Source organism: Camelus bactrianus, chromosome 6 (genome assembly GCF_048773025.1).
Source record: "Camelus bactrianus isolate YW-2024 breed Bactrian camel chromosome 6, ASM4877302v1, whole genome shotgun sequence".
NCBI lineage: Eukaryota > Metazoa > Chordata > Mammalia > Artiodactyla > Camelidae > Camelus > Camelus bactrianus.
The window spans coordinates 19,429,982-19,452,578 of NC_133544.1; the positions used below are offsets into that span (position 1 = coordinate 19,429,982).

General features: G+C 45.5%; 1 protein-coding gene across 3 annotated transcripts in view; it reads left to right on the forward strand.

Moving 5' to 3' along the window:
- Nucleotides 1-7,151: 7,151 nt before the first annotated feature.
- The window catches only part of STON2 (stonin 2), a 139,698-nt gene continuing 124,252 nt past the window's right edge, over nucleotides 7,152-22,597 (forward strand). For 2 of the 3 annotated variants that reach the window (XM_074365175.1, XM_074365176.1), the window contains exon 1: nucleotides 7,153-7,320. The gene's annotated coding sequence lies outside the window, so the exon portion shown is untranslated. Of the gene's footprint in view, nucleotides 7,321-22,597 lie in introns of all 3 variants that reach the window. The other variant, XM_074365177.1, reaches the window with a different exon arrangement.

Consider the following 22,597-nt stretch of genomic DNA (forward strand, 5'->3'; position numbering starts at 1 on the left):
TTTTAGCTTTCCTGTCAAATGAAACTAATAAAAATAAGCAATATCTCTGTACAACTGTGTGGATTATGAAGGATTCGTAGGTGTATAATCTCATTTGAATCTCAGCCACCTGATCAAGGTGGAATAATATGTCTTCCAACCAGGTCTGGGAAGTGCCAAAGTATGATGCTCCCTGGCAGCAAAAGGACCCTAGCTCCTTCCTTCTGTTTTCCCGTCCTTGGCTTGTCGACTTTCTTTTGGGCTTGCTACCTTGTAAACGCAAGGTGGTTGCCACAGCTGTAGGTATCCCATCTTCAGAAGAGCATATTCACAAAAGGGAGAAAGTAGACTGGACTGGGAAAGAGGCTTTCATTTATATTAGAGAGGAAACTCTTCCTCAGACACCCCTTCTCCCCATCTGGTAAACTCCTCTCATTTCTCATTGGCTAGAACTAAGTCACATGGGCATCCGAGCTGCAAGAGAGGCTGGAGGAACTAGTCCATATATGACTTTTCCAGCCTCAAAGGTGGAAGAGGTGTATTACTGCAGTATGGTCCATAGACAAGGCAAATGGGGTGCCAGCCCAGGCTCTGGGCCCCAGGGTCTTTTGTTTTGGAAATCTTTCCTCACAATTACCATTTTTTACGCCTGAGACTGGTGGGGCTGAAAGTGTTGTCTGGGTGGGGTGCCCTGAGCCTGCCTAGGTCGGGCCCCCGGTGTGCTGCTCCCCACCTGTTCCCATTTCTCCCCTTCAAAGCACTCTTGGACCTTCTACCTACACATGGAATTTATCAGAGTCCCAGGATCTCCTCGATTCATGCCTCTGGGATCTTTGGTGCCCTGTAGCTGGCTCCTGCATCCTGGGGGCTGGCCTGGAGCATGGATTGTCTCGCTGGCCTGGACACTATTTCTCTTCCAGGATCTCACAAGATGGGTTGCCAGAATGGTGCAGGCACGCTGATTTGGGATGACTCACTCAAATCATACGCAGGGTAAGTTCAGGGCTCTGGGATACTGACAGTTCACCACCGAATTTTGGCTTGAGCTGCATGCAAGGGCCCATGCATTGGTCTTGACTGGCAATATCCCAACGATGGTGCTGCCTCTGGTCTACCTGAGGCATTCTCTTCTCCGTGCTGGCACCCAGGGCAATTACCCCCTCCTCTCCATGGCTTCCCCACTGGTCCTCTGGGGTGGTCACACCTATTTCCTCCCTTGATGTTCCAGCCCATTGCTCCACAATGCCCACAGGTTTTTCTTGTTGATGTCCCCTCTTGCCTCAATGTGGTGACATTGTGCTCTCCCTGATCAGTCTTAAGCTGTATGGATGAAGGATGGACATTCCTTGTGAGAATGGATTGCTCTTCTCGTCCATCCTGTCCTCGCCCCAGGTGGTGGCATGTGGCAGGTGGGGTTGTGATTGACCCTGAAAGAGATCACATTTAAGAATGCAGTGATTAGAACCTACAGTTCAAGAGGAGACCTGGTAATGAAGAGCCATTGAGGCATTTTGGGTAGGAGAGAGAAATGATAACATCCACATGTTAAGTCGTTCTGACAGCTGTGAGAGGGATGGACCAGAGCAGTGTATATGAACATGTGGTACCCAGGGTGAACTGACTTTACCTGATGCAGGCGCTGGTTTTAAGAGGCGTGCAAAAGGGGTATTGAATTCCATTGGCTCACATAGTGAGAGAGTTATTCTTTTTTCAATTCTCTTTCAGTCTGATTTACCCAAGGAGAAATGATCGGTGTGATGCCAGTGTGTCTTTAACAGCCCTCTAAGTCTTAATACTTTTCCTTTTTAGCAAAGAAAGAGCAGGGCCTCAAGCTCAGAACTTGTAGCAGCCAACAATTTCCAGCTAAGATTAGATAACATGGTTTTATTTTCATTGAATGGTTTTTGTCATTAACATTCTATTTATGGCAAGTGATACTGTTTTTTCATTGATAATAATGATATAAAAATTCCCTTTCAATAAAGTCGAGCAAAATGAGATTTTAGAATTTAAAGAAACAGCTGGGAGGGTATAGCTCAGTGGTATAGAGCATGTTTAGCATGCATGAGGTCCTGGGTTCAATCCCCAGTACCTCCACTAAAATAAAATAGGTGAATAAATAAACCTAATTATCTCCCCCACAAAACAAAACAAAAATAAATAAATAAAATGAAACATTAAAAATATTAAAAAAAATAAAGAAACGGTTAAGTATGTAAGAGTGCAGATGATACTTGGAGAATCATGTATCATTGGCAAGAATGGTGACAAACAGTGGGGCACAGATGGCTGAAATTTGGAGTACACTGGAATAGAAGAAAATAAGATTAAACTGAAGAGACCAGAAGGAAGGATATTGGAATAGTACAGGGGAGACATTTTAAACTCCTTGAGATCAGAGAACCTTATATTTATTTTATCTTGCTCTTGGGAATAAGCCTGGAGGGCAGCAAGAGTGACTGTCCAGTTAATACCCTTGTTAGCAATGCAAACTCTTGTCACAGATGTTGAGTCAGATTTTGATGTTAAGGCATTCTTTCAAACATTGGTCCCCAAAGCTTCTCCTGAAATAATGCTTCAAATCCAATTTTGGAAGGTGGATAGTATAAATGAATTAAAATTTTTTTTAAGTTTTAAATTAAAAGAAAAAGCATCTTAACCTAAAAATATGATTATCATTTCATAATAGATACAAATGTAAGATCATTATGTTGTACACTAATTTATAATGTTGTATTTCAATTATACCACAATAAAAAAAATAAAGAAAAAATAAAATAACATCTTACATTTTAAAAAATGTTTTGAAACCTCTTCTTCATCTTTTAAGTTCCTTCAGCTCAAATGTCACCTCCTCTGAGAAGCCTTCCCTGATTTCTCCACATTCAGTCATCTGCTCCTTGCCCTCTGTTTTCAGTGAACCTTTTCATATGTCTAAGCCAAACACTGTAGAACAATTTCATTGTATGCCTTTTCACTGAGCTCTAAGCTACCCAGTGACCCTGTCTTTTTATCCTTGGCCCCTAGGACTTTTCTGGCACAAAAATAAGGAGAAGTTCAATAAACATTTGTGTAACAAATGAATCTTGCTGTGGAGACACTACATTACAGAAGAATACTTAGAAAGTCATTATGGTCTACTGATTTCAAGTTCAATGAATATTCACAAAAGGGAAAGAGCAACATGAATTAGAAGGTGTCTTCAAGGAGTTAAGGATATTAAAAGGCTTGAGTGGGAAACAAGAAATCTAAATAAAGATGCTTCAATATCACTTCAGCATCCTAATAACAAGATTCCCCCTTGGAAGCATGTAAATGGGAGATGCTAGAGGAAAGGAGAGAAGGAATCAGATCCTTGGAAGGGAGTTCTTATGTCCCTTGTCCCTCTCAGCCTTGTCAAGATCAACCCTTTGGAATTTGACTGACATTGTCCACAATCCTTTCTTTTCCCAGAATTCCACATAGTTCTTGGTCCATAAATATTTGTGGAATGAAAGCACCTTTATAAAGACAAAACTAAACACTGTATTATTGACTGAAGTTCATTACAAGCTCATAGAGAAGAGAAGGGTGGGAGCAGTGAGATCTTATGGAAGGATTTCTAGTGGATGCAGGGTTGAGCTGGGCTGTGTGTATATGCACTATGGGTCATAAAGACCAAGTCTCTCCCACTCCCATGCCCTCCAGTAGTGTTCCAAACTACCAGTGAAGATGGCTCTAGTTCTCCAAACCAGCAAAAGGTCCCCTGCCAGTAAAGTAGCCACTAGCCGTATGTAGCTATTTAAATACAATTTAAAATTCAATTCTTCAGTTGTACTAACCACATTTAAAGTACCCAATAGCCACATGTGCCTCGTGGCTTCCGTAATAAATAGCTCAGATAGAGCACATGTTCATTATCATCGAATGTTCAATTGGACAAAGCAGATCAAAGGAGTAAATCTCCTCCCGGTTGTTGAAAGCTGGAGCATGATGGGAAGCTCAGCTGACTGCTAACTGTTTTTTACAGGCTTTTCTGTTTCTCCACACTTTTATAGTTTTAGCTACTGCATTTTGGGACTTAACTGACATTTCCTTCATTGACAGTTTCTACATTCTCAGAATGCATGCTGTGGACTTTATTTCCCCCTCAAACAATTCAGTGGTTTTTAGTATCTTCATAAAGTTGTGCAACCGTAACCAGTATCTGATTCCAGAACATTTTCATCACCACAAAAGGAAACCCCAGATCCATTAAGCAGTCACTCTCCATTTCTCTTTCCCCCACTCTATTGGCAACCACTAATCTGCTTTGTGTCTCTATAAATTTCCCTATGCTGGAAATCTCATCTGAATGGAATCATACAATATGTGGCCTTTTGTGTAATGTCTGGCCTCTTTATCCTAGCATAATGTTTCCAAGGTTCACCCATATTGTAGCATGTATCAGTATTCATTCCTTTTTATAGCTGTATAATATTCCATCATAAGGATATACTACATTTTGTTTGTCCATTCAACAGTTGACAGACATTTGGGGTGTTTGCACCTTTCAGCTAATTAGGCTGCTGTGAACATTTGTGTACACGTTTTTTTGTGCACATATGTTTTAAATTCTCTTGAATAAATACATATTTATTTAGGAGTGGAACATATGGTCATATGATAATCAATGTTTAACTTTTTGAGAACTGCCAAACTGTTTTCTAATCAGCTGCACCATTTTATCTTGCAAACATTAAGAGAGATTATTCTTTTCTTTACCTGATAGTGCTTGACAAACAGGAACTCCCTATTCATTGTTGGGTTGGATGAATGATCACTTTGACCCATACCACATGTCCATCCAGTTTGAAACCGGAGAATTGCCTGTTGACCAGAATAGGGGTGTGGCCCCAGTCTCCTTAATGCCACCCAATTAACCAGTCAGGGATTTTAGTCAATCAGTTCATTTTTGTTGAATATCTACCACTTCCTACTGGATGGATGGCCATGTAAACTAGAATGCTGAAATGAGAACGTAACACAGGTCGGGGGGTGACTACCTTTGCCTGGGAGAGTTAGTGAAAGCTCGGGGAGGAAGGGATATTTTAGTTGAGTCTTAAGTGCTAAGTAGAGGTTGCCAGAGAAGAAATGCAACACAGGAAATAGAACTAAGTAGAGCATTTTCCTAGATGAAACAAGGCATAGATGGGCATACAACAGAAACAGTTCCTGCCCATAGGAAGATTCCAGATTGAATGTGGTGGGATCCAGATTCTTCTCTCATTTATCCTTTCAGAGGGCTGAGTTTAGTGTGATGTGACCAGGTTTGATCAGTTTAAGTAATCTTTGTGGGTCAGCCTAGTTTTCTGGCTGAAGTAGCTGTCCTTCTTTGGGGTGAGAGTATGACCAATCCAAATGGAACTTCTGCTTGGGCAAAAGCCGCAGCCATGGAAAGTGAGCAACTGGTATGATGGGATTGTGATGCTTGGAGACAGATGTTGGTGAAAGAAACTTCCTCATACAGTCTGTTGTGCCCACATGTTTTTACCAGGTGAGGCCCCATCTATGCCCAGTACATCTTTCCTATATAAAGTGAATTGATTGTCCATTGATAAAAACTGGGGAAACTGAGCTAATTTTCTCCCAGAGTCTGGGGCTCCTCAAAATAAATGACTTTAAACTCACTTTAGGGCAAAAATCAGGATGTTTACAGTAGGTCAAGTTGGTTTTCACTAGTCTTTATTTCCCTTCCCAACTAAATTTCTCACTCAAGAGTTCTGTCAACATAGGAGAATAGAACTAGAGGGAAAAACCTGTAGGAAAATGGTTACATATTTGCTTTCAGGAAGACATTACTGCAACCAAAGTCAAAGGTCCTAAAATATAAACTGTACTGTTTGTTTCTACTCATTGTCTATCTGGGTGTTTTGGGGAGGGTCCTTTTATGAGTGGTAGAAAAACGTTCTGAGGGCACCCTGATTTATAGTGATCATTTTTATTCTCTAGAAAGGTTCATTGCAGGTGGGAAAATATGTTGCGAGGAACAAAGACTATGGGAGAAGAAATGGAAGATGGGAACAATTTTAATTCCCGATAGTCCCTCTCCATTCTAACTTGTGCCTCTCCATCTCAGTGTGGAGTGACTGAGTATATCTTCCAAATGAAAACCTCCCAATACTAGAGCTGATATCACTTGTCCACACGGGACATGCATACATCCTTATGACAGCTGTTTCCAGTGTTTCTAAATATGTGTAAAGTACTTGGGAAAGAGGCTGGCAAATAATATGTGCCATGGAAACGTTAGAGTTGTTGTTGTTGTTGTTGTTGTTGTTGTTGTTGTTGTTGTTGTTGTTGTTGTTCTTCTTCTTCTTCTTCTTCTTCTTCTTCTTCTTCTTCTTCTTCTTCTTCTTCTTCTTCTTCTTCTTCTTCTTCTTCTTCTTCTCCTCCTCCTCCTCCTCCTCCTCCTCCTCCTCCTCCTCCTCCTCCTCCTCCTCCTCCTCCTCCTCCTCCTCCTCCTCCTCCTCCTCCTCCTCCTCCTCCTCCTCCTCCTCCTCCTCCTCCTCCTCCTCCTCCTTCTTCTTCTTCTTCTTCTTCCTGCCTCATCTCTCTAGCTAGGTATTAAGTTCCTTGTAAAGGAAGATCTCACCGTCTTTCTCTTTCTTAATAAGTTGACAGAGTGATTAGGACCTTGGACAAGTCGCTTACCCATTGCAAGCTCTGGTTGGACCACACAGAGGTTGTGTCAAGTACGATCTGCGTCCCCAACACAATTTGGCGCTCACTATTTACAAGCCACTGCCCTGTGTCCTACGCCCTTTTTATAGTAAAAGTATTAAATGAACATGAAGTCAAAACTCCATTAGGAGTGAGACGGGAGAAGCAATGATCCCCAACGTCCAGCCTTGGCACGGGGTGTGGGAAAGACTCCAAGGCGATCCCTACTCCCCGCCACCCCCGTGCTACTCTCAGCGGTGCTTTCCGTTCCTCCCGGTGCCTGGATTCCACTCGCTTGGAGGGGCAGGATCCCGGTTTCAGCGTCTGGATGGGAGACTCGGGGTGCAGTGAGGACGCGAGGCTGCGGTGCCTGGGTCGCGGAGAGCAGGTCCGGGCGGCGCCGGGCCCGCCCCACGCCCAGGCTCCGGATGCCCAATCAGGGCGCGTCTCGGGCGCTCGCTGCAGCCAATCAGGGGCGGCGGGAGCGGCGCCCGGAGCCGGCGGGCGCAGAGCGAGCTCCGAGTCGGAGCCGGCGGCGGGTCTGCCAGTAGGGAGCGCGGCTAGAACAGCGGGGCGGACGGGGAGCTCCGGGACAGCTCTGCGGACTCTGCCGCGGCGACCTTCCGGCCGACACTCCGGACCCTGCGGGCGGCGTCGCAGGTAACCGCGCCCCGCAGGGGGAGAGCGAGCAAGCCAGAGGAGAGGGGCCCCGCAGGTGGAGCGGGCGGGGGGCGGGCTGGCCGCGAGGTCCTAGCGCCGCGGGTGCTGCCCGAGCCCCTAGCGCCCCCGCGCCTGCCTCGGTGGGGCCCCCGGGAGACGGGTTTCAACCAGCCGTCGGCGTCCAGGGGTGAGAGGGAGTGAGGTGAGTCCGCCTGAGGCGGGCGGAGGTGGAGTCGGGGAGGACAGGACACCTGAGACCCCCGCACCCACACGCAGGCACTGCCAGTGGGTGTCTTCCCCGAGATCTGGGTTCCCGCGACGCCTTCATTGGCCCGAATGGTGAGGCGACAACAGGTGTCTCTGCGGATGGTGCTTTTCTCCCCCACCCCCCACGCCTGAAATCCCGGCTCTGGCGTTCTGCCCCGCCGTCGGGGTGTCCGGAGACAGGACCCCAGCCTGCTCTCAGGCGCGCTGCCCGCTGGACAGCGCCCAGAGACGGCCTGGACCCGGCGGACCTGGGCTTTGGATGGAGTTTCCTCTGCGCGTTGCCAAGCAATTTGCCGGACACCCGCCTCTCGCTGAGATGAAGAGAGTTTGTGTGTGTGTGTGTGTGTGTGTGTGTGTGTGTGTGTGTGTGTGTGTGTGTGTGTGTGTGTGTGTGTGTGTGTGTGTGTGTGTGTGTGTGTGTGTGTGTGTGTGTGTGTGTGTGTGTGTGTGTGTTGCAGCCGCTACTCTGTGTGTGTGTTGCAGCCGCTACTAAAAGGAGCTGCCCGAGGGCTGTAAGTGAATCATTAATTGTGGTCTTGTGCGGCTAAAAGTGTCCTCTGCCTGTCTCTTGCTTTCTCTTAGGCAGGTCCTTCATGCTCTCTCTGCCTCACTCTTCTAATCTGTAGTGACGACAATGCTTTTTACCTGCCTAATAGCTTTGTGTTGAGGATTAAATGAGCCAATGCTGAAAAACACAGAGGACAGCGCTAAGTACTCAATACATGCTGGTTCTTACTATTTAATATGCGGGGTGGATGGTCTTATAAAGAGTAAATCAGACGTCCAAACTGGCCTAGTAACTATTTGGATCTCCGAACAGCTTTTTACACTTAAAGGGGAAAATACTGTTATTAATGTTACTGATAGTATCATTTGAAGGTAATATATCCTTTGAGGTATTAAAAAAGAAACCTGCTTCATTGGAATGGTGAGAGAGATAAATGGATTCCAACTAGTAACTGAGAAAACCTTTGTAACCCTTGAAAAAATTGGTATGAATGCTATGTGGAAAGAATATCATGGTACTTTGTTGAATCTGTCGTTAGTGTGGCTGATTTAGGGAGGAAATTTGAAGGTTCTTATACTTCCTACTCCTCCCTTAAACAAATAAGTGAAGTTTTAAAAAAGGGAGAGAGAGAGAAGAGAAGAAAACAAACAAAGGCCCAACCACACAACAACATGCCAGCAGCTCACAGAAACCCCAAATTGCAGTTCCCACTTCATGTGATTTTTTTTCCCTGTTTCTGACCTGGGTGGTCTGGTTCAATTCTTTGCCACTGTGTCACTTTCCTTGTTTAATTTGAAGGGTGAAATCAGTGTTTCACCCCATGAATTTATCTTTTTAAAACCTAAAATGTCAAATATGTACCAGACTTGCTTGGAGTTCTCAGCCCTCTGCTACTTGCTTCTTACCCTCTGACAAACCAAACAGGACCTTCCCAAAGATTCTCTAGGGGGATGTTAGTGGGACTCTGCCTGTGTTTTCCTGCACATTACCCCCAGAGCCTGGGACCTTGGGACAGGGCCCAAACGAAATGCCCTAATTCTCCAAGGGTCTCCAGTACACTTGCCAGGAGCCTTAGAATAAATACATCCACTTAGAGAAAGTGATTATCTTCTCAGAGGGTAAGAAGCCCACTTCCAGATGCAAATCTTTCAAGTGTCAAATTAATTCACCAGCCCTTTCAGTTGTTGGTAAGGAGACTTACTCTCTGCACCGGAGTGGGAGGATCTGAAGCTCTGTGCTGGAGGAGGAAGAGAGCATGTGGGGCAGGAGAGAGATTGCTGAGTTCACAGCCAGACCCACACCTGGTGAGAACTCGGTCTCTGTGGCCAGGAGACTTGGGCAAGTTGCTTTACTTTTCTCAAAGTGTCTCACGTTGTAAAATGAAGATTCCAAAAAAATTTTTGTTTTAGAGGATTTGTTCTAAGGATGATGCTAATGAATAGAAAGCCCCCAGCACCATTCCAGGGATGTAGTTGTAGACCCGTAGCATACAGAGGAGGTCCACAAGGTGAGAGTGATCACTCATACCTGGGAAGGAAAAAAAGACTTGATTGAGGGGATACATCTGAGCTGAGTGTAGACCGATGAGCAGTTCTCTTGTGTTGATGGCGTTCAGGTGGGATTGGAAGGAAGAGCAGAGCAGAGGGGAGAAGTTCAAACAGAGACGATATGGGAGATCAAAAGCAGTGTAATAATCATCCTAGGCCAAGTAAATCTCAGTGGCTTACAACCACCAAGGTTTATTTCTCATGTCTGGTGCGCGTCCAGCATAGGTCAGGTTCTTCTCCTCATCTGTCTTGATTTTGGGATCCATCAAGACTTAAGAAATAGCCTCTCTCTGGGACAATACTAATCTTGTTTATGGGAAAGGGAAAAAAAGAGAACATGACAGAACAAAACTATTATGGCCCTGAATGTCTGCTTTGAAGTAGCAGATATTGCTTCAGCTCTCATGTTGTTGGCAAAGTAAGTCACCTGGCCAAAGCTGATGTCAGTGGTACGGTGAAGGACAAGCCTCCTGCAGACAGGTGTATTCGATTAGGAGGGAAAGTGCAAGAGGAAACAAGGCCAGGGCGGGGTCCCAGAGGCAGGTGAGGCAGGGCCCTGGGTTGTGTGCCAGGGGTTTGGGACTTTATCCTCTGGGCAAGGAGCAGCCACTCAAGGGTTTTAAGTTGGGGTTTGATAGGATCAAATTTTCAGGCTGGGCACACATCTCTAGGAGCAGTGCAGGGAGACTGAAGTAGGTGAGACCACAGGCAAGAGGTGATGAGGGCTCCCTGTCCCATCAATGAGCACACGCTCCTTTGCCTGGTTCTAGACTTTGTACTCAGTTTGTCAATGTATTTCCAATCCTGATCCATCACACTTCTTGTCATCCTAGTTTTAATTTCTTCTGAAGCTGGGTTTGCTCACTGGGTGGACATCTGGCTGAATTTTAAAATAGTCAGACCAAGACATTGCTCACTTCTCTTGAGGTCACCTTCATAAATAAACATCTGAACCATATGATCATGCAAATTGTGATCAACCCCCAACCAAGATAAATAACCCCCTGAGAACCCAAGGTCATCCATGGTTTGGCTTCTTACTAATGGTTGGAGCAAGTTGTGACAACTCCCTTAGCTGTGACTCACTGCTCCTATCATGAGAGAGCATTCCAAGAATGGACGTTAAGGAGAAAATATGTTGGCATGTACAACATGACACATAAAATAAAACATAGTGAGGGTCTGTTTTCTTTTCACTGCATTTTTCCCCATCCTGGATGCAGCAGAAGTTTGAACTCTACCAGGATCTAGATAATGAGTGATATGCCTGCCCAACAGGCACCATGCGAATGCATGAAATACTTCCAGGGTCAACATTTTAAGTGCTGGCTAGCATATGACAGTATTTGTTTCAGGGTGGCATGGCATGAGTGTAAAATGGTCCATTGGGGTGTTGAATAAACTGGAAATTCTATGCATGTTAAATTTGTATTAAGTAAGAAATGTCATGGTGGACCTAAGCTATGAAATGAAATGAGTGAGATTTGACAAGATCCTTTTCCTAATAGAGATTTGACAAACAAATGACACCTTAAAGTTGTGCTCTTGAAGACAGGAGAATCCCCTAGGATTCTGGGTACCTGCAGAGGGAGATGTGAAAGCTTGGAACCATAACCTCTGTCCAGGAGGCCTGAGGCCAACTCTGTTGGTTAACTCTTGTCTGTTTCTCTGTCCAGGTAATTTTGGAAAGCCAGCTCTTTCCCCTCCTCCTGAAGGGTTGGCCTTAGTGCTCCGTCCCTTGGTCAACTCTACAGCAAACTCCCACAGTTCCCTTAACCTCTGGTCTCCAGGAAACTTGGTCTAAAGTTTCAAAAGATGTAGCAAACAAAACCCTAGACATGAGGGAGAGCCAGTGAGGAAAGGGGCACTTAAACTAGCCAGGAGGGATTTAAAACACTGAACATATTCTTTAGGAAGTGTTACCGTTCGCTGTTGGATAGCATTAATCCAGAAATCTGATATTTAAGAAATGTACGTATTAAATAACTAGATAAATAGTATGCTCTCTGTATGTTTATACTGAATAAATGCTATGGTATATATCACAGAGATGTTTCTCCATGTCTAGCAATTTCAGGTGGTAGCTTTCGAGTGCTACTGCTGTCTTTCTGAAATATAACTGTCAAAGAAACAGCCCAAATTCTATAGACAGATAATAGAAGGGCAGGATTGAAAACTCAAAGTCCCTTGAATTTTTTGCTCATGTATATACCTCTGTCAGTCCAACTAGCCTCCTACTAACCCAGGCTTGCCTGCTCTGCGTGGTCTCACTACCAGGCAGGAGATGGTCAGTGTTCCTTACGATATTTAGTCACAGTGAGGAGTGTGAGGCTACTTTTCAGGTTGCTGAAGGCCCAGTAAAATCTTTGGAAGGTGACTTCACATGAGCGGCATCGAGCATCTTGTGGGTGCAAGGCTATAAGGAAGATGTTATGAGGAATCCAGAAAAGTGTAATACTTTGTCCTCTGACACGGCCTCTAACCTGAGAGAGAAAGGGCATAATATTCATGCAAAATTGATAATAATTCCATAATAGTGAGGCAGAGAGTAGGCATATAATCAAAGGAGCACCGTGTGCTGTGAACGCAGAGGTGGAATCTTTCTGAGGTTGTCCTGGGCTGGGAAGGCTCAGGGAGGAGCAGTCGCACTGGAACGGAGGTAGAAGTGGAATTTAAGTGGGAGCCTCGGGTTTTAGGGAGTGGATGGACCTGAGTGAACTGTGGCTCTGATGGTCAGCACAGGCTTGTTTAGGTCTGTGACTTGGCTTTTGTGTCTGGAGTCAAGGGGTCAAGTAAGAGAGGAGCAGGGAAGCCCGAGTTTCTCTGCAGTCTGCCTTTCCTGACCACCACCCTACCATCTAATCTGAACACTCTGATGGTTTGCGTTGCTTGCATCACCTCCCGACAAATGAAGCCACTCCGTGATTCATTAAAAGATGAGTAACATTGGCCTCTAATTTGACCTTCCTAACATTTCATTTTATTAATAGGAAAGCACTTTGGAGTGAAGGATGACAAACCTCTTTATAAATACAATCTAATCCGATCATAAACTCTGTCAGGCTGGCAGGCAGTTGGTCTCTCTCCACTTGCAGAATGACTTGGGAAGGTCAAGTGATTTGTTTAAAGTCATGCAGGAGCCCCCTGGCACTTCTGCGTGTCCTGATGCCACCTCCCTCACATTGGTGGTGCCCAGCTTTGGTTACTCCGCCGATCTCCATAGGGCTAGTGGCCCTCAGAACTTGGGCCCTTGACATCTAGTTAGGATTTTCTCCATCTATTATTGTATCCCATGGAGGCCCTCAACTGTAACCCCAAATGTCCTCATTAATTTTAATTTGGGCATGAGATAATTACACCCTTCCCTTTCAGGCTTAACCCTGGCTCTCACTGAAAGAAAGTACCATTCCAGTGCTGTAGGTCTGTGCAAACACACCATCTGAATGAAATGGCAGCCTCAGCACTTTTCATGCCAAATGCCAACTAGTAGAGCAGGACTATCAGTGGCTTTCAATCTGCCCGAACTTTGAAGTGAGACACCAGACCCTTACCAGCATGATGGAATCACTCCATTGGCTGCCTTTCGAAGTTAGCTAATTGCTTAAAAAAAAAAAAAAAGTGAGATGCTTTAAATGAAAACAGATTTTATTTCTCTGCTTTAGAAACTGAATATGTTTGTCTGTCTTTCCTGACTCAAGTTTTTAAAAGAGAGAAATTATAATCCCGTGGTTATGTGGATGAGGCTGGGGTTTCCCATAGCCTATTCACTTACACGTTGTTTAAATGTTGTCTGTTGTGTGAACCCAGTTTTACTTGTATCTTTGCCAAACATAAAGTATTAATTTTTTTTGACATTACTTCTTGTCCCTACATCTCCCTCCACCTCAGACTGAGCAGTTGAAAGGTATGTAAAACTTTTTTTTATAGAATTATCAAAATCACTATCAATAGCTATCATTCATTGAGTTTTACTACTTCCAGGTCCTCTGCTGGCAGTTTACTCCATATTATCTCACTTAATTTCTATCTCAGCTCTGTGCGTTCGGGAGGAGTGGGACCTCATTTTACATGCGAGCAGAGCCTGGAGTTGAGTAATCTGTCAAAGGTTGCAGTAGACCTGGGCTTTGAACCCTCTTCTAATCTCTTGGCTCTAGAAACTGTGCCCTTAGTCACTACTGTATCTGGAAACAGATGGAAGAGTGCTCTGAAGAGTTAACTGGGGCTGTCTGTCCACACTGGCCACACCCACAGAGATCCCGGTGGGAGGAAGACAGCCCTTGTTTTTGCTCTGGCAGGCAGTTCCCACTATCAGCAGGGCTGTTGAAGCATACTTCCCTCTCTTCTTTTCCCTATCTCTCCCTCCTTAATATTTTTGTTATAAAGTATCATCCAGCAAGGGAGTGAGCTGGGGAATGGGGATCTATTTGCATAAATTCCGCACAGTTCTGTCACTCACATCAGCCTAACTGGCGCAGGCAGCGGGTTTGTCTGCAGCAGTTCCTTCAGCTGCTTGGTCCCTGGCACTTGGGGTCCCTGAGCTCACGTGCTCGGCTGTGGGTTGGTGTTCAGTTCCTGAGCCCTGAGCAGGCCTTCCGGAGGCCGCTCCAAGGAGTCAGTCATTTGCTGTCACATATAAGACTCGGCCAGGTGACTTGGCCGGTCACAGCACTGTGCTCATGGGGCCAGGGGCTTGATCCCCTGTCGTCTGGCTGCCTCCCTCCTGTGCAGCCAGTCCTGGCGGGGCACTTGGCAGATGTGAGTCCCAGCCGTAAGAGAGCCAGATGAGGGCAGGTCGTTTATGCAGACTCTGCAGCCAGACTGTCCAGGTTTGAATTGTGTAATTTTGGGCGTTACTTAACCTCCCTGTGCCTCATTTTCCTTGTCTAAATAAGTGGGATAATAGCTGTACCTACTTTATTGAGTTCTTAGGATACGTGAGTTATTTAGTTAAATGAATTGTAAAGCACTTTGAGATCAACGTCTTGGAAATAGGAAGTGTTACGTATGCGTTTATGAAATAGCACATAGAAATAAAGTGGTAGGTGAACCTCATTGTTTGTAGGTAGACATGGTGGATAAAGCCCACCCAACTGCTTTAGTAAAGGTACTTATGATGAGTTGCATGCAAACGAGATAATTATCAATTGTGCTAGTGGAGTTTGCTATTTTAAAGAATCATATGAGAAATACGTTTGTTGAGGGGAGGGTATAGCTCAGTGGTAGAGTGCATGCTTAGCATGCACAAGGTCCCAGGTTCGATCCCCAGTACCTCCATTTAAAAAATTAATTAAAAAAAAAACTAATTGCTTTCATCCCCCTAAAAATTAAAAAAAAGAAATCTGATTTTTTGTTAACTGCCTTTTTGTGAAATGAACATGAGAGAAACCATGTAAGAGGAAGAGGGAAGTCCAGGACGACTTGTTCTGGGGGGATGACCGGGGCTACTGGGAAGACAGAACTGCTACCATCTTGGGTGGGGGAGGCTTCTGGTGGAGTAGTCTGGGGGCACCAAGAGTACTTGTTGAATATGTGAAGTTTGAGAGGCCTGTTGGACATTGAAGGTGCTCAGTGGGTATTAGCGAAGTCAGGGCTGGAAACCTCTGTGTGGGGCCCTCGCTAGAGATGGGACCCAAAGCCCGGGAAGGAGTGGAAGCAGATAAAGAAGAGAAGGGGTCCCAGGGCTGGACCAGGGGGTATTCCAGCCCCAGTGGAAAGATCAACCTGGTGCCTGTTTTCTGGTTTGTTCTTTTCTTTGCTTTGCCAGTGTAAAGTGAAGTATGAACCTATTTGATGCTGGTGTTTTCTCTGAATGGTTATCATTTGAATTCTGTAGCGCTTGGACTTCAGAGTCAATAGACTAGGGTCAGATACTGCGTGATCTCTTCGCAGCTTTGTGCCCTTTGGCAGGCTGCTGACTGTCTGAGTCTCCGTTTCCTCGTCCTGAGATGGGAACTGATAGTAAAATCGCCCCTCGCAGAGACTTGAGGGCTCCGTATAAGTGTGGCTGTATTAATGCTATGAAGCAGTTAATCGCTTCAACACCGTAACGTTCTCCCAGCTCATGCCGATGTGTGAGAAGTTAGGAGCGGTGGCAGCTCACACATTTTTAAAGCCCTTTGAATTTTCTCTGAACGGAAAACCACATTTTAATTTAACCCACACTGCTACTGTTTTCCTTCTTTTTATTCAAAATAAAAGAGAGGTCAAGGAGGTACCGCAATAAGTTCTACACACATGTATCAGCCACTTAAGCTTCCTCTGTAACTGAAACACTGCACCCAAGTTAAAGTCAGGCCTGTGGATGTGGCAACTTGTTCATGAATCACATATGCACAAGCATTCAGAGGCCTGAAAACTGAAACAGGAAAAATGGGTATCCCTGCTGATGTCAGCGTTTCAGTATTACATACGCTCACCTCACGTGTGCTCTCTCTCGCTATGTGCCGGGAAAGGAAGTTCTCACTCTTTTCCAATAAATAAACTGATCCTCCCTACTGTCTTTGTTTCTTATTTATTTGTTTTTATTTTTTCCCTCCCTACTTGTTTTTAAATGCAAGTTTTATACTTGGTTGGAAAATGCATCTAAGACACTTGATTTCACTCAGCAAATAACACGATTTTGAATTTTTTTTTTTTTTATAGTCTCACTCTCCAAGCTCAGTTAGGACCAAGAGATGGAGAATGAAATTCTGAAGTCTTGTCTCTCAACTCTCTAATTAGAATGCCTGCTGTGTTTGCATATGTGGTTTATATGCTTCGAATTTGTGGCTTTTCTGTTTTGCAAGAGTTACTGTCAGTGAAACGTCTACCAAAAGAAATACTACTATTAGTGGTGACGGGACCAAATCTATGTGACAGTGTGGTTGGTTTCTAAATCCCTACTAGAATTTTTGAGAAACCTTCTCCAGATGGAGGTGGGTGGTGCGAGGACTGAATGAAAACTTTAGAAATACCGAAGCAGAAGAATTAATAGGAAAGAGTTTCCAGTGATTAAATTTTTCTTTCTGTTCTTTCAGGTTGAGGAAGTAAGAAGAATAGGCATAAACTGTGGGAAATTTCTTTCAACTTGGAAAAAAACAATAGAATAAATAATTCTTAGCTACAAGGTGAGAGCCAGGCAGTCACAAGGTCAAAGGATTCTGTCCCATTTGTCTCTGGTGACAGCCTCTGGCCCCGGCCCCCCACAGAGGAACTCTACCCTTAAACAATAGCAGCGTCCCTGGGAAGCTGGAAAGGTGCATGCAAAGGGAAGTTTTAGAATTCGGATCATTTCAGAAGCATACCAGTCGTTATACTGGTTTTCCATATTTTCCAAATTTTCTTCAGTGAGAGTATTCCTTTTTGAAAGCAAGCAAGCAAGCAAGCTTTGAGAGAGAAATAAAAATTAGAAAAATTAATTTAAAGGAAGGAAATACACTAGGTGTGGAGATGGATGAGCTGTCACCATTTCAAGGTGCTGAGTTGCTCAGATTTTATAACATGAGGATGATTTTGTCTACGAGCCGCGACACTTCCTAACATATCTGCTCTCTACATTTACAATCCATAAAAAAGCGCCAGGTGTCAACAATGCATGTCACCCATCAGAACCCAAGACCCCGCTCTACGGAAGTAGGGCCAGCCCTCAGTGAACAGATATTTACTCAACTTTCACACTGTGCCAAGGCCACCCAGTGGGCCCCGTTTCTCGCTGCTGTCCGTGGCAGTTGGAGACACCCACGTGCCCCTGCTGTCAGCCAGCAGACGTGAACGGGGATGTTTCTTGTTTGCGAGGGGTCTGCTTCACAAGGATAACGCCCCGGGCCCTGCTGCAGCTGCAGCCCGAGGCCCACAGCCTCAGCCTGAGTTTGAGTGTTTGGCTGGGTTGTTTTGGTTTGATGCCTATGTGTCTGTTTTGCTGGGGGGCAGCGGGAGAGGAGGGATCCTGAGAAAAGGGAAGGAGATATCCTCTGCACTACTGAAAATGGAAATAAGGAATTATCAGTTCAGGGTCAGTAGAAGACACAGTGCCTGGCTTCCTTCTACTCTGCTCCTCTGGGATGGTTTTGCTTTGTTTTAAAAGGTCTGAAAGCGACTTGAGCTAGATAAATTGTTCTATGGTGGAGCTTTTAAGAGCGAGTGCGGAGATCCCTAGGGGATTCATGGAGGGCCTTTATAGAAAAGAGATCTGGGAAGTGCCTCCAGTTAAAACTAATGTTGCATGTATGTGTATTTACCTGGAGAGGAGGGGCTCTGGCCTAAATTAGATCTCAAAGAGATCCAGAGAATTATACTTTTTTTTTTAAGAAGACGAATAACCAGTTCTAGGGGGGAGGCCTTCATGTTTGAGTGCATCTTGGCCTAGAGAACTCTTCCTGGTGGATGAAGTGCACAAGTAGTGGAAGTACCAGCTTAAGTGTGTGAAACGTCTTAGCTGCACCCACAGAAGCCCGAGCTGTAGAAAGGTGAGGGAGGTTTCACTTCCACCAGGGCTGGGAAGCTGGAAATCCAGAAACGTGCCCCTGCAGTTCTCTCTAACGCTTCCTGTTTTTCTCCCTCTCTGTCTTAAAACTTGAACCCACAGAGCTCCCTTATCTCCGTGTTACCTGAAGAGCTCACTAGTTGTAGCGAACACTAGTATCTCTTTTACCTGGTCTTCCCCTTGATTTAACTGAACCAGGTTGATTTTCCCGGCAACGGAAGGTTGAATTTGGTCCGGGCCTCCACAATGTGACAAGAAAAGGCATCTGGAGTGAATTCCCACGTGGCTGTTTCTCCCCATGCCCAGCACATAAATGTTGACCTTCCCACCCTCGGTTCTTGTTTCTCTCATATTATACATTCTCTCTAGGTGACCTAATCCAAGCCCACGGCCGACCTGTCAATCTGTGTTACCAACACTCATCTCTCCCCTTCTGAGCTCTCGACGGGTCTGTTTAACAGAACCCGTAGACAGCTCAGTGGGGTCGTCCTGCACGCCTGTCAAACTCACGGGGTCCAAAATTGAACTCATCAGTCCCTGCCACCCTCGCAACCATTCTTCCCTCTGAAATCCTTGTCTTGGTGAATGACGCAAAAATCTATCCAGTTTTCCAGGACCCTTTTCATCCACCCACCACGTCACAACCCCTTAACCTAAATAAGCCCCAAATAGACTTTATCGCCATGTCTCGATGATTGTAGTCTTAAATGGCTCGTTAAAAACATTCCCCCGCTGTATCCCTCATCTTGCGATGCCTGATCGCTGTAGTTACTAGCTGGTCTTCCCACCCTCCAGTCCACCTTCCTCGCTGCTTCCAGAATGGATCTTTCTAAAATACAACTGAATCATGCTATTTCCTCATTTAAACATTTTTAATTGCTCTCCATTGCCTTTATGACTAAACCCAACCTTCTAGGCATGGCCTACAAGGCCCTGTCTGACCTGACTCCCCATCTTTTCAACCTCCTGGCTTACTGCTCTCCTTCTGGCTCATTGCTTTAGTCAGACTGAATCATCTATAGTTCAGAAAACACAATGTGCTTTTATTCATCTCCTAGGCTTTACATGATTACGTTTTATTAACAGCTATTTTGAGTGGGGGGCTTATCAAAAGACTATTACACTTCAAGGGTTTAAGTCATGTACAAAACAGACATCATCACCCCATCCCTGCTTCTTGCCCCATTGCTAACACTGACCATCTCAGGCCATCCCTGAACTCAAACCTCATTCCTTAGCCCCATCTTCCCCTCACACGGTGCCTTACCTTACCTCCAGATCTGACCCCATCTTCGATATGTACTTTAGGAGTTGGGGTAAGGGATGAGTGATGTTCAGGGATGGGGTTGGGTAGGAGGGAGGTCTGGGGGTGAATGTAAGAGTCAGGGATGTCTGCTGAACAGACTTCTTGGTAACAGACAGTGGTTTTGCATGATAACACAACCATTTTAACCTCGCTACGTAAAGTGGCACCCTCTAATTGACCATATTGCATTGTCCTGCTTTATTCTTATTGATGCTGTACTGACAGCTTGGAATGTCCTTTTCCTCTACCTCCAGCTGATTTCTGTTTGTCTCTCGAGCCCCTGCCCAGGTGTCATCTCCCCACAGTTTTTCTTCACCCCAAGATTGGGCTAGGGGCCACTCCTCGTTGTGCTTGGCGCTGCTGGGTTTTCCTGGGGTAGCCCGGGTCACACTGCATTGTGATTGTCTTTTGTTTGCCTGTCTCCCTCTTCCAGGAAGGGTCTGGGTCTTAGCCCTGTCTGTCTCCCTAGAATTTCACTAAAATGTGCCTAACAATAGGAGATGCTGATTGAATGCTATGAATGAGTGAAGAAATGAAGAAATGGATGGGTGGTAACTTATGACAGTTAGAATTCTAAGACCCTACAGAGCACAAATAGCCCAGAGTTCAAAAACACCTATGAAATCATCTCTGTGTTCTGTGTGTGGGGGATTGTGTACCACCGTTGATTCCTATCCAGGTTTAACCTTCCTGTATTGGCTCCCGCTTAGGTACCACCTCAGATCCTCTTAGCCCCACCTGTTTCTGGGATGTAGTGGTGCCCATCTCCACTGGCCTCTACCATCCTGCCATCCAAGGCCATGCTGGAGTCCCTCCCACCACTTCTGGACTCAAATGAAGCACCACCCTATAGGGTATGGAATCTGGCTTCCCCACCTGCTGCTGAAGGGGCCAGACAATACGTCCCAAACATGTGGAGAAGTTGGGTCACCACAGAGTGAACTTTGACCAAGGGGAACAAGAAATCAGCAAGAGCTGGCAGATTCATTCCGTCTCCTAGCACCACTTCCTCTGCTGGAAGCTTTTGAGCTGCTGCAGTTCCTAACAGCCTCTCTGGGGATGTCCCGTAGGACCAGGCAAGAAGCTATGATTCTTGTGAAGCCCCAGCCAGTCCCACTTCATCTTATATTTGCTTTTGCTGCCTCATTTCTCTTCTTCCCTCACTCTGGCTTCCCTGGGATTGCTCTAAAGCACTGGCATAGAAGCTTGGTCTTAGGTTCTGTTTTCTCAGCAATCCAGCCTAAGATACATTCAAACCTACTATCATTTCTCTAGAGAAACAGAGACCAGTGAAGGTGGAAGAGAGAGGAACAGCACAGGCCAGGCAGTCTCCAGTGTGTGTATCTGGCAGGAGTCTACACCTTCAGTCATGCCTCCCCTGTCCTTCCTTGTCTGTGCTGCATTGGGCATCCTCATGTAGGGAATTGGGCAGGTGGGTTCATTAGTAGAAAAAGATCTGTCACTTAGAAACTGTGATCTGGTTCCTGTGCAGACTGGCCATCTGTTCCACGATTTCCTATTTTTAAAAATCTTTCTAATTAAAAAAAAGAAAAAAATCAAGCATGTATCTTTAAATGTTGGTGATGCAGTGGAATATTATAAAGTGATGAAAATTGATCCTTATGAGAATCTGTGATATATTCTGTGTTTAAAGTAAGCTCCACTTATTACTTGTGTGGCCTTAAGAAGGACTCAAGCCTTAGTTTCTTTATCTGGAAAATAGACACTAACAATAGCACTTCATCTGTGGAACTGAAGATTGATGAGATAATACATAGAAGGCCCTCAACACAGTGTCTTACAGAGGAAGCCATCAAAAGACACTTGCTATAGTTATTATTCTATTTTTAAAGTACAACTTGGGAATGATAGAATGTTCTTCTCTGTGTAGAAAACAAATTTAAGGTGAGATTTTGTAGTTCTTAGGATTTATTTGGTTTGTAAGAGGTGTTTCCTTGGTAAATCTCAGGTCTAGTTTTAATTTTGCTAAAGTGGGTAGAAAGGCCTGGTAAAAATCTTCCATGGAAGTAGTGCTTACCTGCTAGGTATTTTGTTGGAGAACATGTGGGAATCACACAGGGTTTCCTAAACATTCGACATTTCCCTGCTTTTTCTAAAATGTGGATGGAGGGTTGGGAGGGTGTGCGCTGTCTGGGGGCTGCTGGATTTTACACCCCTGGGGCAGCATTCTCTCCCTTGCATCGTCTGTGGCTGGCACCACCCAGAGTTGTGCAGCAACTCTGGGGGAGTATTAGGGTAGGGGGCCATGGTGGAGTGCTGCGGAGGGCGTCTGGGAGGGAGGGATGCTGAACACACTGCAGTGGAGAGAGTAAAGAGGAGTTGATAGTTCAGCCCAGGAGGGAAGTTTCATTTCTACTGAAGAGGGAAGGATGGGAAAATAGCTTTCCTCTTTCTCATCTGCCTGGGGGGATAAGCGCTGTGTTTTTCTACGCAGATCTGTATTGAGCTAACTTTATGATAGAGCCGCCCACCAAGCTTGAGATCTGTGGCCTGGAGCTCTATTTCCTCTAATCCTTGTCATCCTGGTATAGGGACCATTGGCAGGAGCGTCTAAATTGAAAGTTCCGTGTTCCTGTAGCTGGGCTGTAAACTGGGATAAGCCCAGTCTCTTGTCACAGCTGGACTCCTTTACGTATGGTTTCCATAAAGTCCAAAGAGGTTGGTGACGGTGCTGGTCACACTGCTGCCCTCCATGGACTGAAATAGCCCAGATGGTCGGGACACACCAGAGGTGGACACCTTGGCTGGTGCCTGCAGCAGCCAAGTCCTCTGTCCAGGGACCAGTGGAGCGCCCGCCTGGGCAGGCTGCTGCCCTCAGCATTGGTTGTGTGATATGCACTCCGCAGACGCTGCTCATGTAGGTGACCATGTAAATGGGGCCCCAAAGTCATCTGACTTGGTGTCCCTGCCTCCAGTACCTCCTCTCACTAGACCTTTCCAGGCCAACTAGTGCCTCACATCCAGCCAGCCAGGCTGTTTCCTGTCTCAGGCTGAAGCTCACACCACGACGTCCTTTTTTCCCTGAATTTCTAAGATTCCCCCCACCCCGCCCCCACACTTTCGCTTCCTGAATGCCATGACCACAGGAGTGAAATCAGCAAGTTCTTGCCTTGTTTCCTTACCAGGCTGACTCCTCCTCGCCCTTTATTAGCGGAAGGAATGATGGT